The 17,254-nt window shown below is 45.8% G+C and overlaps 1 long non-coding RNA gene across 4 annotated transcripts in view; it reads right to left on the bottom strand.

The window, feature by feature from the left end:
* Gm30235 overlaps positions 1–16,337 on the bottom strand; it is a 59,826-nt gene extending 43,489 nt beyond the window's left edge. For 3 of the 4 annotated variants that reach the window (XR_375650.2, XR_867280.1, XR_867278.1), the window contains exons 1-2: positions 16,134–16,337; positions 8,949–9,128 (exon numbers count right to left, since the gene is read on the bottom strand). This is a non-coding gene — a long non-coding RNA (predicted gene, 30235). The remainder of the gene's footprint in view (positions 1–8,948; positions 9,129–16,133) is intronic. The other variant, XR_867279.1, reaches the window with a different exon arrangement.
* Between the last annotated feature and the right edge of the window lie 917 nt (positions 16,338–17,254).

Below are 17,254 nucleotides of genomic sequence, written 5' to 3'. Positions count from 1 at the left end.
TATGTTATTTGGGTTCCCAAATTGCAGGATAATCCGAAATGTAAGAGGCGGGGGGGGGGGGGGTCCCTGCCCCCAGTTGGTTCTGACTGGTGAATAAAGTGGCCAGGAGGCCAATGACCGGGCAGGGAGACAGAGGTGAGACTTCAGGATTCGTGGGCAAGAGGAGTGAAGAAGCAGAATTGCTGTACCACAAAAGGAGTAAGATCCAGGCTGGAGAGAGACGGGATGAAAGACACACTAATCATGGCAAGAGTGGCCCCAGCCTCCTCTCCATTGGGTCCAAGGTTGCAAAGATGGAATATAGATTTTAATAAGTAATAACTGAGGAGTATCATGGGGGAGGTGTTAGCAATGTGGAAGTTTTCGGCGCAACCATTGTGCTGTTTAAGGTATATTAGGTAGAAGGCTGTGTGAGTGGCTTTTTTGTTGGAGAGTCCAGAGCATTGGGGCAGGTAGCAAGGAACTTGTGCCACGTGGGGATAGGGGTGGGGTTTAGAGCTGCCTAATTTGCTACTGCAACAGACATAACTAACACAGAGGCCAGTGTAGGTAATTGTACGGATCATCTGTCCCACAGTCACCATTGAAGCCCCTGTCCTGACCCTTGAAAGTCAAAAGACTCAGTTGGAAGGATCATGTTGTTCATTTAACCGTAGCTCCAGTCATCTAACTCTTGCTCCAAGGACTCATGGCCACACCTCTTTGTCCCTGAAACAACAGGCAATCAGCCAAAAGAAGGAAACGCATCCTCCTCTGACTCCGCATGGACACACCATGCGACACTGCAATTAAGGCATGATCGACTGAGGCAAGGCCTGGGATGGTGGCCACACCCAATGTCACTCTTCCTCTTAACAGTGCCTGTCAATGCTGTCAAAGCAGGCCAGACTTGTCTACCGCTCTCTCAGTGCTTCTTAAGAAACCTGGCGTTAATCACTTTTGGACAAACTGGTCAAAGTCATCACTCTGTGCTTCAGCTCTCCTGCTCCCAGGCCAGTTCCTCCCTTTGGTTCTAAATTTCCCTCCTGGGGTTGGAGAGATGGCCCAGCAGCGAAGAATGCCTCAGTCTTTGAATGCCTCAGTCTTTTCCCAGAGGACCTGAGTTCAGTTCCCAGTATCCATGTGTAAATTTACCTCCCATTCACCACAACCACACACACACACACACACACACACACACACACACACACACACACACACTTTAACAACAAAATAGGGGGGAAAAAACATAACTTATTCTTCTTATGCTGGAAGGCTGAAAAATATGCATACCTACTAAGACAAAAAATAGTCTGGTTAATCACATAATAGAGACAGAAGCACTAAGTTGGAGACGTAAAAAAAATGATTTAAGAATCTTATTTTATATTGGGTGGGTCTTGTGGCATAGACCTCTTGAAAGGACCTCGAAGTCAGCACAAGACACCCCAAGTTCTTAGCGCGAAGATTTATTTTTTTTCCCAGAGGGACACAGATCAGGGAATAAGAGTCAAAGATGGGAAATAGAGAATGAAAGGAATGGGAAGGGACAAAGGAGAGAGGGACAGGACATTTGCCTGGGAGGATGCTGGGGGGCACACAAAGGACTGCCTCTGGGTAGAGAGGAGACAGACATGGCCCATAGGTAAATGTCAGTTTATAAAGGTGTTAGGCTAAGTTGGTTCATTTTGATTGGATGGTTAATGAAGGTGGCCAAAAGAGGACTTTTGATTGCTGAACTTGAATACTTTGCTAGCTGGACCTTGGTAGTCAGCCTCAGGAAAAGGAAGTGGCCATATAAGGGAATAGACCTTGGGGGCTTGCTTTAGGAGTGTCAACTAACAGTTTTTAGCAATGAAGAGGGACTGGGGAGTAAGGACCGGCAAAACCTGCCAGCAGACATGTTTGCCATGCTCAGGCCTGCTAGAGACCTTCATCTCTCACTGCAGTTGTGAGTGGCAGGGGGAAGGGAATCACAAGTTTAAAGCCTGTTAGGACTGCAGGGTGTGTTCAAGGCCTGCCCCAGACAACTTAGTGACATGTCTCAAAATAAAAGGAGAGAGGAGAAAAAGGACGCAGACCTGAGGAAGAGCGCTTGCCCAGCGTGGATACGAACCTAGGGTCAATCCCAGTCACACACAGGCACACACAAAGCCAACTTACCTTAAAGAACTTTGCTCCCATCACAGGAGTCTAGCTCTACCTCGCTGTATCTCTATTGAAGGAAGCTGGTACTAAATTAACACAAATGTTTGAGACTACTCTTAATCAAGGGGGAAAAAAAAGAGCCAGAGAAATAAAATACTTATAAGCCTTATTATCCCTTATTTTTCTTCACTCAAATCTTTCTTCAGTCTAATCATGAATGGTTTTCTCTCCAGGAAGAGAGATTTTATCGCACCTTAGCCCAGGGCTAATGGTATTGTTCCTTCTCGCCCTAAATGTGTGTTGTGTATCTTGGGGGATGGGTTCACTTGGGCATTTGGAAGGATACTGTGAACAAGCTAAGTCACTAGGTTGTTTAAGACTGGGACATTGTGTCTATTTGTAGCTCTCCCAACGAATCACCTCACCTCTCTGGAGACTGAGCTGCTGCAGGTGAAACACATCCAGCCACACCCACCCATCTCTGCGTTGGCCTCCCCAGCTCTGCTCTTCCCACCGAACCTGCCCTCCTCCCTCCCTTGCCTATCCACTGTTCTGTGGAAAGCTTCCCAGTCATTGCCTAGCAACTCCCTCCCTGCGACCTGGGCAACACTCAAGACAGAGGCAAACAAGCCTCAGCTTGTCTAGGGCTCCACTGAAAACAGAACCTTATTGAAAGAACAGCTCAACTGATTGCCCCCAGGGCTCCCAGAAGGCTGTTTCACAGGAGAGGCACCTTTGAAGGCCTCTAGAGCGTCTCAGTATAGCACTCCCCACAATATGGAAACTGTCAGACTGCTGTGTCCTTCAGTGCTCACTCCTGAAGAGCAAGCTTCCTGCTCTCCCTGAGGCCAGCTCTCTTGTGGGCCATCTACCAAGCCTTCTCATTCACTGAACACTTCCCAAGCCAGACCCTGCGGTGGACAGTTTGCGCAGGCTGCCCAGTCTTCTAGAGCGCCTCCAAATGATACTGCTACCCCACAGACACACCAGATGAAGTGAAGTTAGCCCCAGGGCAGGGGGCACAAGACTCTAGGTCTTTCTTAACGAACCCAAAAGATGGCTCCTCTGAGCATTCTAGCTTCCCCTTACAGGGTTGTTGAGAGAATCAATAAAATGGCACAAAATGAAGCATTTAGGGAGCTGCCATCCAGGCCCCTGCTGTCCTTTAGGGAGCTGCCCTCCAGGCCCCCCTCCCCCCCAGCCCCCATCCTGTCTGCTCTTTCTCTTTCTGCTGTCCCTCACCAATTCTGCTGTTCCCAGGCACAATGAAGACTACGGCAGGCAGGGTGCCACACAACCTGCCCACAAGCAATGCCAGCCAGACATTCTGCAGAGGCTGTGGGGAAGGGAGGAGGATGGAGCCAGATTCCTCTGTGCCAGAAATTCTTTGAGAATCATTATCTCCTGGGTCAGCCAGAGATGCCAACCAAACCACTGGGGTACCGAGGCCGCTGACTCCCGGGGTTCTGTAGGAGCCAAGCAAGCATGCCCTCGCCCAATTACTTTCCCTCTTCTGTACCTTAGCCCCTATTATCTCAATTACCAGCCCAACAGCGGACCCACAAATGAAGAAGGGGTTGAAACCTCAATGGCCAACATCATACTTAATAATAACAATTATATGATTATATATCTCTGACATAATAATATGTAATTACCAATAATTACTATTAAACATCCCAGGGGTGAGCGCCGAGGTTCCAGAGCCCTTTAATTATTGTTATCACTGACAATGAAGCAGGGCTCTCCTCTAACAGTGTTTCTGTGTATCATAGACTCAGCTTCCCTTCTGGGCTCCCATACTATCTATTTATCTGGCGTGGTTTCACTTCCATGCAGCAGTCGCACAGGGAGATGGTGACTTGGCTGAGAATTCCAGACCGAGTCTCGGTGCCCTCCGTCTCTTACCTGATAACCTTCTGAATCCGGAATACGTCCACTCTCCCTCTCCGCCAATCCGGGACCAAAGCTGCTTAGGTTCCTTATGGTGGAGAAAAGCCTCACATCAAAATAGCTAGATTGGTCAAAATGATTTGTTTGTTGCTGGTTTGTTTCGTGAGACGGGATTTCTCTAGGTAGCCCCGGATGTCCTGGAACTCACTCTGCAGACTAGGCTGGCCTTGAACTCAGACCCACCTGTTGTCCCCTCCTCAGTGCTGGGATCAAAGGCCCACAGCATCCCCACCCACCCTGGTGGTGAAAATGATTTTTAAAAAGCATGCCAGAAAATAAATGTCTTTTTTAAAAGAAGAGGTATAAAGGTATTACTAATAAGTTTCTTACATTAAAAATAAGATGAAAAGAAATGAAAAGAACAGAAAAAAGAGAAGAGACTGAGTCTGCTGCCCTCATGTCTGCCCATGCTGCTTTGTAAGCAAAGAAATATGTGGGCAGCTCTTAGAAAGCCAGTCAGTGTTCAGGTGTCCTTGCGTTGCCGTCTTTGGAAGCTTGGCTCCTTCAGTCTGCTCTGTGACCCCCCTATAAGGGGACAAATAGGAACTTCCAGCTTCTTTTTTCCAGAGTCCCAAATGTGTTGGGGTATGCTGGGGAGGTGAGCCGGTAAGAGGGAGCAATGGTGCAGACATTTCTTCCGAAATTTCTCATGTGAAGGTGTTGTAAGAAAAGTCATTTCTCTTTCTAAAAACTATTCAGCAGAATTTCAAGTTCCCTCTGTTTCCAGACAGCAAGGGAATCCCCTGAGCAACTGTCTAGAAAAGCCAAGGGGCTGAAACAGGAAGATGTCCCCATTTCTGGCTTGAGATTCAAACCCATCTGATCTCTGACAGATGTCTCAGAGGAGAAGAAAAACTAAATGTTTGTGTCCCTTCTATAGGCTGGACGCTTTCTAGCTCCAGTGTCAGGACACTAATTTGACGATAATATGAATCTATTTGCTTCAAACTAAATTCATCGTAAGTTGATATATTTTAAACAAAGCAAATGCTTTTTCTATTCATCAGCCGCAAGGCCAAAAAAAAAAAAAAAAAAAAAAAAAGTGTTTCCCCACGTGACTCAGCAGCTCCCACTAAGAGGTTAATCATTTTAGCAGACAGTAATCTAAATTATCCCTCACACCTGAGGGGATACTGTATGCAGGTGACAGGATAGAACAAGGAATATAAAGTGGTTTGGGGGCCTCTACCTCCGTCTGGCTATTACTCCTCCAGGAAGACAGTACAAAGCGGACAGACAGTACAGGCCAAGAGTTCCGCATGGACTCATGAGCCTTGCTCCGTGCCAGAGGCTGGGCCATAGAAACAGATAGCTCTGCCAGTGTCACTTGATGTCAGAACCGACCACATCCACGGTACCGTACCACTTCGAGAACTGGGATAGGAATATAGGGGCAAGCTCTAGAACACGTGAGGACATATTCCCTCCTGCTCAAAAGTTCCTACTGGATGGATATCCAGTGCATCTAGCTGGAAATTGAACTAACCTTGGGCCAGAACTTCCTCTGTCTCCAGTTTCTGCAGGCAGAATACTCCTATTCTGATTAGTATCCCAACACCAGCCTTCACATTCCTCTCTAATGTCTTTACATGCAGAATGCCCTTGTTCCTTGCTGTTTGGCGGGCTAACCCTCACTGGTCTTATGGACCATAACTTTAAAGTAGTATATCCTTAGAATTTCTATAGCCACCCAATCTGAACGCTCCCACTTCTGGGATACATGTTTCCTAGCTTCCTCCCACGTCGATAAAGACAAGCTTTATTGCTCACTATTTTCCTACTCCATCTTTGTGAAGGGATAGCATTTAGCTCATTTGATTTACCTGGTTACAACATAGGACCTTTTACAGGTATGTAGAATAAAAGAGTGATTTGAGCACTCACACTGGAACAAGTATTGTTGGCATGCAAGGCTGGGACGCTAACCATCTACCTCGGGAATACAGAAGAGCACAGGAAATTTCCATCCCCCAAATGGGCCCCTACCAGGGTTCCTTGGGAATTGCCCAGTGGAAGATGTAAAGGGAAAGACAATAGACTCTGATCTTCTATCCCCTGGTGTGGCATTCAAAGGGTTAACACTTCTCAGAAACACCCCAGACACACACACACACACACACACACACACACACACACACACACGCCCCTCCCCTCCACATCAATCTACCATCCAAAAGGGATTTTTCCAGGAAAAATGAGGAAGAGGGGATGAGAGGGAGAAGGGAAGGAGAGAGGGACTTTTCTGAGAATTACAAAAAATGAGTACCCTCATTTTTGTCTTAGAAAACTAAGCTCTCAGGAGTGTCAAAAGTTAGTGAGCCTCAAAGTCTCCCCAGTTGGCAGTGAGCCTCCCCAGTTACAGGATGACCTGTTTTGTTCCTGGCATCCTGCGTTTGTAATCTCCCAGTGTTTAGAAGCAATGGGTTCCATAGGCTTACCACCTTCTGCACATAGAAACAATCTTACAAACTTCTCTAAAATTCTATTGCCTCCCCCTCCCTCTCTGTTTTCAGGCAGGGAAAGGCCCTTTGTATCCTTTTCTCCCTGCCCGCTGCCAGGATCATCAAAGCACCGGTTTATTTTTCTCTCTTGAGCCAGGAGCTTCACTAGAGCCAATTTTTTTCTTAACCTGGATTGCATTACAGTGAAACTTCTGAAGAGTGAGGTTTTCTTGTCTCTGGTGCTTGTGGACCCCTGCTTGGAGGACTGGCTCTCAGGCAGCAGTACTGACATGGGACCTGTTGGGAGCTCAGGGTTTCTCCCATGCTGGTTCCAGGTAAGTATCTACATTTTAACACAGAGGAAGCGGCACAAACTTTGCAACTGGACAGAAATGGCTTTAGCCTCTGTCTTAGTTAGGGTGCATTGCTGTGAAGAGACACTATGATCACGGCAACTCTTATAAAGGCAAACATTTATAATTGGGGCTGGCTTACGGCTTTAGGGGTTTCATCCATTACTATCATGGCAGGGAGCATGATAGCATGCAAGCAGACAAGGTGCTGCAGGAGCCCAGAGTTCTACATCTTGATCTGCAGGCAGCAGGAGAAAGCTGTATGGTCACACTGGGCGGGGCTTGAGCATAGGAGACCTCAAAGCCCAGCCCCACTGCAACACACTTCCTCCAACAAGGCCACACCTCCCTATGGGCCAAGCATTCAAACACATGACTCTGTGGGGGCCATAGCTATTCAAACCACCCCAGTCTCTGGCTTTGTGACAGCAGCCAGTGCTCAGATCCCTCCTCTACAAAATGAAGATGATTCTCACCTTCTTAGTATCCTTAGGACTGTGAAGCTGATGTAAGCAGTGTTCACCAAAGCTCTCACTGCCACTCAGAGGCGCTCTGTTAATAAAGCCTCCCTCGTGAGACCTGCACTGACCTGGCTGTGATTTTTCCAGGAGTGTGCCACTTCATCTAACAACGGTGGCAACTGTGGGGCAGAGCCTAGAAGGAATGCTAACATAAGTGTCTGAAATTTTAAATCTAGATGCTTCTCTACCTTGAAGTCACTTCTCCAAATGTCCTTACACTTGAGTCCAAACTTTTTTACCTCAGCTGTGAGTCGCTTCTTTGCCAATGCTGCCCTTGCCCTGGGCTCCTGGGATGAGGCTGCTCAGCTATCTGATAGATAACCTATAACCCCAGACACTTGAGCTCTGCTTTACACTAGAGCAGTTGTTCCCAACTAGGGATTAAAATTTTCAGCAGACAAACTGACGGTTTCCAGGAGCTAGCTTTGTTAGTCATCCATTCCTTTCTCTGGGAGAGGGAAGAGAGAACCTACATTTAGTACATGGATATCAGAGAGGCTCAAAACATCCTCCAGTTCGGCATTACCCGGGGCAGACCTTAGACAGAGGTGTCCAGGCTCTGCATGTTCCTAGTACAGATGCTGGCTGTCATACTGCTCTAGATTGATCAGAAGAGCATCAGACATCCAAGCCTCTGTGACACTAAGTGGGACCTTCCATTCTTCTCGGTGTTCTTCACGTCCCTTCAGCAGGGTCCTCCAAACTCCATTAACACTTTTCTGAGCTATCAGCTCTGTCACCCCTGGATGCCTAGGTGCTTCTGTGACAATGGTCACTATGTCGTCCTCACTTATTTTGTGATGGGAACAACTTAGTGGGTACCTGGAGAGCCATTGGGACATGCCATGGTACTTTGGCTGCCATTTTAGAGAAGGAAGACACATAAAGATTCAAGCTGCGAGGTCTCGTTTGCTTTCCGTGTGACACGTTCTCCTGCAGTGCTTTCCATCGCTTTAACAAATACCCAATAAATATATTACCTTCCTCTTTGCTGCACCAGCTTATCTGGCAAGCACGTGGGGAGAAAATGTCCTTTGGCTCCAAGTGTCCATTGTTTCTTATATTCATTCTTGTTGGCAAATGCATCAAGGAGACAAGAACAAGTTGTGAAAGGAATCTGTCCACTTCATGGTGACTGAGGAGCAGGGGTCGGGGAGAGTGGGGGAGCACCAGATAGAGTGCTCCAAGGAGCACCCTGGTAACCTCGTTTCTTCAGCTGTATCCCCCCTCCACCAAACTATGCCATCATGTTATGAATTCCTCAGGAGACTGATACATTCATTATGCTACAGTCTCAAGATTTAATTGCCACTGGAAATCTGTATAGACACACCTAGGAGGTGCTTCACCCATCCCCTCAATGGCATAATCACACTGCCAGTCAAACTAACTGGCACACCTGAGATAATCAATTTACAGAAAAAAAGAAAAAAAGATCAATTTTAGTACATGGCTTTACATGTCCCAGTCCATAAGTAATTGGCTCTGTTTCTTTTGGGGTGTCTTAAGAGACAATGTTTCCCACGGTAAAATGGCAAAGCAAAACGACTCACCTGTGGCTCCGAAGAGAAAGAAGAGGAAGTGACATCCCACAATCCCCTTCTTAAAGACTCCACACTTTCCAGCAGCAGGCCTCATGAGGTCCATACAACACCACCATCTTTTCCTCAGTTGTCCTCAAGTATCTGAGCTCTTGACTTTACCCCCCGTGGTCACTTATCATTCAAGCTACCCTGAGAATCAAACACAGGCCATTCAACACTTTCCCACTCCCCCGTTGCCACCTCCTTCCTCAACATCAGTGACTTTTAAGGTTTGGGTTTCAGAAAACCCGTGTTACTTTTCTTACTGGACAGAAGGCCTACCGAGGGACCGTCCTGGTGGAGCACACCCTGTGACTCTGCCCACATCCAGTTTATCTTTGGACAGCTGTCATCAGAGTCACAGCTCCTTAAAACTTAAACTGATAACACTGTAACCTGGCTGTTTCTGCCTACATTCCAAACCTTCAGCTAAAAGAGACGACATTCCATGTGCTAATCACAAACGGGAAACTGAGAGGTACAGGACATAGACCATGGACAATGTAAAAATGTTCCCAGGTGATGATGGAAAGTAGAAACTCGTATGTGACACAAAGAATGTAAAAGTTAGCCAAGTGTTCAGAGAACAACGGTGTGGCTGCCACAGAGTTGGTCACGAACTGAAACCTCGGAAACTGTGAGTAAAACATACCTTGCCTGCATTTAAGTTGATTACCTCAGGCATTTTGTTACAGTAACTGAAAGCTGACTGGCATACTCTTTGCCTTCCTTCCTTTCTCTAGTTCTATTTCTCCAGAACCCACATATCCCACAAAATAATTCTCCTAGCACTGATTGGTCCATCTGGATGGAGTTTACCCATACCTCTTGCTAGTGATTGATTCCAGAGCTCAGATTTAAGATAACAGCTCAATTATATGTCCCAGGGCAGGTGAAGGCTTATTCACCAACCAAACCTGCGGTGAAGAATGTTTCCTTTCACGAATGGGAGAGTCTCCAGCTATTCCCATCCTGGGGGTGGGGTCAAAACAAAAGCATACCAGCTCTGGTTTTATCAGTGGTCATCATACAGCCCCGAGTAGAAAAGCTTAAAGATTATTTTAAGCAAAGGACATCAGAGCAGAAAGCTATGCATTACAGCTCCACTGAAGTACACTGGGCCTTCCTGCTGTGAGGGATGGTCCAGCTCCTTCCTGGATGGCTCAGATTTTTCTCTCACAACCCAGATTGTCCTAACTGATCTTGTCTCCATCTGGGCTGAACTGGGAGGTCTGGGAAGGCAAGTGACCACCTGCTCTTTTTCCAGGATGCTGTGCCATCTCCTGACCCCATCTTACTTGAAACTATATTCTAAAATATCCTCCTGGGTCACACAACAGCCCAGACACCTCCATAAAATGTGGCAAAGCTTTTGAGATTCAAATTGAAGCCCATTAAACAAAGCTTCCAAGTTACCGTGATGCCCTGATTTCTCCCTTTACCCCTCTCTCCCACCTTCCCTCCCCTTGTCTCCACTGACACCAGTTCTTGCCAAGGTTGTGTGTCCTTCTCTGAACATTTTGCCCATGTTGTTCTCAGGTTATGACGTCCATAACAAACACTTGCTAATCTTGCAGAAGCCACTGAGTGTGGAATCCTGCAGTTTGTCTAGATGAAAAGACTATTTTTTTTAATTCTTCCTTGGCATCAGTGTTTAAGAACAGAATTTGGAAATGGCTGACAGGGCTCACGACAGGCAGACCATCAGTTCCACCTCGAGGAGACGAACAGGGAGAAGCTAATGAAACGGAACAGCTCTCATATTAACCAGTTAGCTATTCAGTTCAGGACAGATGTGGAAAATAAGCCCATATGAGACAAATTCATTAAAGTGAAATTATCCATTCAACACCTTGATATTTGAGCAGACTGATGTTTCAAAATTATTATAATTATGATCAGGGGGGTAAAAGGAGCCAAACTTTTGAAAGAAGACTTGAAAAAAATTAAGAATTCTAGTGCTACCCTGTGAGATGAAAATAATGAGCTGGTCACAGATCCCCAGGATATCAGCGATTGCTCTAAATTCTTCTTGATGAGGAATCTGTGACTCTGAACTCAACATTAATTCAAATGCAAATAATATCTCTTCCCCCTGAGAATCATTATTCCTGATTCGGCAGGCAGTTTAATGGGAAATCTGCAGGTGCACAGCCGACTTTGAACGAGAGAAGTTGTTCCAATGTCAGACAAAGAAGCTTTGACTCCTAAACACATCGACTCTGTCTAAGTCAGAGCCCAGAGACTTGAGTCCCCTCCCTGCCTCTGAGACAGGAGTCTCTGGTAAAATACATGGAATGCAGCCGGATGTAGAGTTGGTACCCGTGGCCAAAAGAGCATCACCAACTCTGTCTACTTCTGCAAGCATGCATCCCAACCTCCTGGAACAGTTCCCTGCATTGGCCTTTCCATGGAAACTCCATTGACAGCACCTGCAGGAGACAATCTGTCTCCAGCATCATCAGCTTTAGAGGATGTGTGTAGATAGTAAGGGTAGAAGCTTCCAGCCTTGTTTGGCGAGCCTAGGTTTGAATGCATGATGCTGGGAATGGTACCATGGACATTTTGTGCCTCGGTTTCCTCTGTCAGCAAAATAAGGATCTTCATATCACCTACTGCACAAGTCCGTGGTGGGGCTTAAAACAGGCTTCTCGTGGGAGCATAACAAGTGGTTCACAACAGGGGCGCTGAAAGCGGAATTCAAATTCTCACTCCGCTACCTGAGTCACTAAATTATCAGTTTAGTAAATATGAAGTGGGGGAGCTGATAATCCTGACAACCTTTCTGAGTCATTATAAAGATTAATGACTTCAATTGGTTCACCTCAGTATGTCTTGCTCCTGTAACAAACAATTCCAAAACACTGAGTACAGGGTTTAGCCCCCTTTGAGACCTTGATAAACGCTGTATATCAGTACAGAAAGAGCATCAGCATTTGTGTACGTACAAGTTACACAGAGGGAAGGAGGAACGGAGAACGCTGCCTTAAGGAAGGACTACCGAGGAACAAGATGCGTTCTGCTCAAACAAGTTGTGCCTTGACAGTTCTTTTGTACCAGCTCCACATCTGTATTAGTATTGGGGGGTGTGGCAAAGATACCACAGTGAGCAGCTTAGACAATGGAGATTTATTTTCTTATGGCTCTGGAAACTGGAGGATCGGGGTACCAGCCAGGTAGGATGCTGCTTCTGGCTTTCAAACAGTAACTTCTTATTGTGTTCTCGTGGCAAAGGGAGAAACCTCTGTTCCTATTTTTTACAATTATTTTTATTCTATATGTATGAGTACATCTGAGCGCCATGTGTGAGCAGTGCCCATGGAGGGCATCAGATCCCCTGGAACTGGAATTACAAATGGAGCCAGCATGTAGATGCTGAGAACAAAGCATAGGTCCTCTGAAAGAAGAGCTCAGCGAACTCCTCTTGCACTTCTTACGAACCCACAGTCCTTGCAGACTAAGACCTCCACCCTTAAGAATTCAATCCACCTAAACTTCCTATTAAAGATTCTCTCTGCAGCAGACTTAGGGATGCTGATACAGGAGGATCGGAAGTTCAAGGCCAACGTGCGCCACAGAGTAAATACAAGGTTAGCCTAGGCAATTTAGTGAAACTCTGTCTCGACAAAAAGAAAAAAGAAAGAAAGGAAGGAAGGAAGGAAGAAAAGAAAAAGGGGGGCTATGGAACACCTGCCTAGCTTCAATACCCATCACTACAAAACAAAAATAAACAAACAGACAAAATATGTGGATGGATTGGGGAAGGGGACTGAAGTTCAACCCAGAGTCTGTCCACAGTAGAAATGTCAGAGGATGCCCCGAGACCAAAGTGATCCACAGAAATACAACAGCCCAAAGGCATCCAGGTGCATGGTTCCAAGGGAAACAGAATAAAATAGTTGAACCAAAGGGGATGCTCTCACCCATCCGTATGTGGCAAACAAGGGCAGAGTGGCCAGAGGTACATGAAGTCCTTCTATGCCTAGAAAAGCCAAGTCATGGGTTGTGTTTCAAAATTCCAGACACAGCATGTCAGAGAGATAAGCTGTCCTTATCTACGAGTGTAAACACAGGTAGTCCTTGGCTGTCAATCTTACAGGGTCAGGAAGACCTGTCTCGTGTCAGTGTTTATATTTTTGTATGCAACGGTTAAAAGGGGGACACCTGGTTATTTAAAGAACTGGTCTTGAGACATGTACTGATTCATCACATAGCTAATAATACACACTTGGCGAACTACTTGTATGATAATTGTAACCCTACATTCTGGGCAGAAAAACAAAATGGAGAAATAAATTGCGAATGTGTAGTGAAAATAACCCCGACATAAAATCTGAAAAAATCTTTAGCAATATCACTAATCACTTTTTTTGTTTTGTTTTCTGGGGTCTATCTCAATTAAGTTATAATTGGAAAACACAAACTGAGTGTACTGAGCTGGGACATATTTTATTGGGAACGTTCCTTAAATACGTAATTTGATTCTAGACTCCATTAGTTTAAATATAAAGGTGTTCAAAGGTGAGTGGGAGTTTAAAGTTCTATCATACACAGCTTTCTCACAGGTTACTTCAGGGCAAATGAGTTTTAAAACCCTTGCTTGGTAAATATTAACCAGTTGCTGCATCTTGTCACATCTTCCAGAGTTGTCATTGCCAGAGGTTACAATTTCATTACTATAGGTAAAGTCTCTTGAATTTCAAGGGGAGGGTTTAAAGGTGTGTGTGTGTGTGTGTGTGTGTGTGTGTGTGTGTGTGTGTGTGTGTGTGTATACATACATACAAGGAATTCTCCTACTTAGCCTTTAGTGTTAAGGAAAATAACAAGAACCAACATATGCAACCAATTCCCTTCTCTGCTTCCCAGATTTTTTTCATTATCAGTTTCAAAACCTATTAAAGTAAATACATACGATGAAGTCGGTCACAACTGCTTCCTACTACATCAGAGACACACCCCTCAGACTTCTCAGCCGCATAGTCACATATACTTTGTTTTCCTTTCGTTTCAGTGGCGAGACAAGCTTCCCAAACCCAGCTGAAGGCTCTGAGTGTCATTTGTGGATTTCTTGTCTTTCGTTACCTTGAGCAGCTTTTCCCTCTAAATCTGTTTTCAGTCCCAGATGGTCATGAATCACCCATCAGCTCACTGCTTGGACAGGACTGACTGGCCATCCAGCTCCCTCCTCTCTCCCACAATAACCCAACCACAGTTCATCCCCAGGAGCTTTCCCACTCACAATAACCCAACCAAGCTGGAAGAAAGTTGCAAGCTGGAGGAGCAGGGCAGAGCAGGCTGAGCCTCTCATGGGACCAGAGAAGAAAGCAGTGAACCCCAGCTTCCAGCTCCCTCTGACCCCTGCTGTCCACGAAGGCACTGGTCTCTTACCAATTCCTGAGAGACCCCAAAGCTCTCACAACCTTAAATTCCTTCCCCACTCTTCCAGTCTGAGGGGACTGCCCAAGCTAACGGAGGCCCTGGGTAGAAGGCCAGGAACAGAAATTCATTTTGTCTCTTTGTTGTTTACTTTCTTTCAGAAGCAAGAGGGACAAAACCCCAGGAGGCCTGTTTTTCTCAGGCCTGTACAAGGTGGTCTATTTATTTCTGTTTCCCAAATTGAGTGACATGGGTCTTTCCTTCTCCCTCTACAGCAAGGACATGGCTAATAACATCCACTCTTCCATCAAGTTGTGTTGACTGCTCATGTCTATGGCCCTTGTTCCAATATCCAGGTGGCATAATGTGACATTCAGAAATTCTTGGCCCTCTTCCTTGTGCTACAAATGTTTCAAATATCACAGAAGGAAGGAAGGAAGCTGGAGAGAGGTTTGATTCCAAAGTCAAGTTGCTCTCCTGTGATTGCCTGTTCTGTGCACAGCCGAGCGTTCTTCAGAGCCTAGCGTTCTTCAGAGCCTAGCGTTCTTCAACCAGAACAACTGCACTTTTAAGCATCATTTACTCCTTCTCAATTGTCCCTTTGGTGTTATGGTTTAAATGTGAAGTGTCTTCTACGAGCCCCTATGTTTGAACACTTGGTCTCCAGCTGCTGACAACCACCTGTAGGGAGGTTGTGGAATGCTTAGGGGGAGTGGGACCGAAGTTGGAGAAAGTGGCTCCCTATAGGGTGAGACTCTGCCCTAGCTCGCTTTGCTCCCTTGCCCATTGAGATGTGACAAATTATCCTATAGAGCCCCCCACACTACTATGCCTTCCCCACTACGATGAACTACATGCCCTTACATCCCAACTCAAGATAAAGCTCTCCTCTTTGAAGTGGTTTCTATGAGCAGTTTTGTCATAGCAACGAGGAAAGCAGCCCATATGCCTTCCATCCCGCCCCTTGCCAGCCTTATGTGGATTCTCAGAATGACCAGGGGAACATGTCAGCAGTGCCTGTTTTCAGGTCACATCCTGCAGAATGTCATTTGGGAGCCATCGGTAGGAACTGAAGCATCTGAATGTGTAACTACAGAACTGTTAGTCCTGATTAGAGCATCAAGTCTAAGATCATATTTGCTCCCTGCCTAGGTCAACGCGGCATTTTGTAAATCTTGAAGTGTGCCCTTTTTAAAAGCATTTCCAGATGGATCCTTTTACATCTTTCAGATGAACTACTCAAGGTTAGGTGCTGCCGTCTGTAGTCTCTTAGTGTATCTTACCTTGTTAAGGTAACCAATATATTTTGGATTTGTATAATTGCCTTTTTTTTTTCAATTCAGTAACAATTCTGCTGTCTATATTATGTACCTAAGGACATAAGACTGAGAGAAGGTCTGGCCCCCCAGAGCTCACAGACAATATTAAGCCAACAATTATAGGATGCAGAAAAGTCACAATTACAAAGATAGGCATGGGTTGCTCTGCAAGATCTAAACAAGGGCATTGCCTGAGACAATGGTAGATCTGGCTTCTCAAAGATGGAATCAAAAAGACTCTTGATAAGGAGGGAGATTAACCACTCCTAGAGATAAAAGAGTCAACAGCAAAGCACAGGCTGCGGTAGGCAGAAAGCATACTCAAACTTCTATGAGGAGATAGCATGTTCAAAATGGGGGCTGGTGAGGCAAGGCAGCGAGTTAGTTTGTTTCAGCCATCATATGACATACCATAATCCATCCCATCCCATAGTAATAGACCGACAACAGAAATGTATACCTTGCAGTTCTAGAAGATGGAGGCCCTCGTTCAAAGAGCCAGCAGAATACTGTGTCTGGCTTGGACAATTTCCTCCTTCACATTCAGGATGCTTGTCACTATGTCCTCCTATGGTGGAAGGAATGAGAAAGTTCTCTGAGGTCTCATTTATAAGGGTATGAGTCCAATTCTTGAAAAAGCAGACCTCATGACCACTTTCCAAAGATCACTTTGGCCTTGGTGGTGAAGATTTTATGATAGAAATTTGAAGGGAGGGACCTAAGCAAGCAGTCCATTCTGTCTATAGCCAAAAGGAAATAGGTGAAGGGGCTGCCAATCATGGGAAGGTATGTAAGTCACTCATTAACCATGAAGCGCCGTTGGAAGGTTCTGGTGTATTCAGAGACGGATTGGATCAGAAAAGAATCAGCACCTTATATCACATCGCCACACTCAAACACCAAACCTCAACAGTGCCAAATGTCTGAGACTATATGACTATGTGTGCCCTTAATTTATTTAGGGGGGAAAAAAAAAACCTCAGCATTTGTACTGCCCATGGAAACTGCCGGTGACACAAATAGGACACGGCAGCCTTGAAGCTTTGACTGTTCACTAACAGCCCTTTCCCAACAGAAACAAAGAAGATGCTAGGGCTGGCATGACTGAGTTCAGTTTATTTCCTTGTTTTAATGCTTCTTCCTTTTGGTGAAATATGTCCCCTCTTCAAGTGCTCTGAACCCCGCTGGATTCCATAGGTCATTCTAGGACAAGGCCTTGCTGTCTCCACATACGGTTAGCTGCAGAGTCTGCAGCCTGCCGACCTAGCACAGCAGATTCCAGCTGCCTGGAGTCCCAGCCTCCACACCTTGTTTTCTGATCCTGGGAATTAGAGTCCAGATCTGCTCTGTGGTTGCCTAAGTCTATACATGACTCAGACACTCCCTTTTCGGCTAAATTCTGATCATTTGAACTCAAGTGGCTGACAAAGACCCTTCTGCCTAGGCTTTCAATAGGCAAGAAACTGTCCCTAAGAGGCTATGTAACTGTGTTGCATCACAAAGTTATGACAAATCAGAGTAGGACATTGATTGATGCTGGGATAAAAGAACTATTTCTAACCATGGCATGGTGCCCTTTGC

Source organism: Mus musculus, chromosome 3, assembly GCF_000001635.26.
Source record: "Mus musculus strain C57BL/6J chromosome 3, GRCm38.p6 C57BL/6J".
In the NCBI taxonomy this organism is placed as follows: Eukaryota; Metazoa; Chordata; class Mammalia; order Rodentia; family Muridae; genus Mus; species Mus musculus.
Note: the sequence above shows the minus strand (reverse complement) of the source record. Positions and strands in the feature narration are given on the sequence as shown.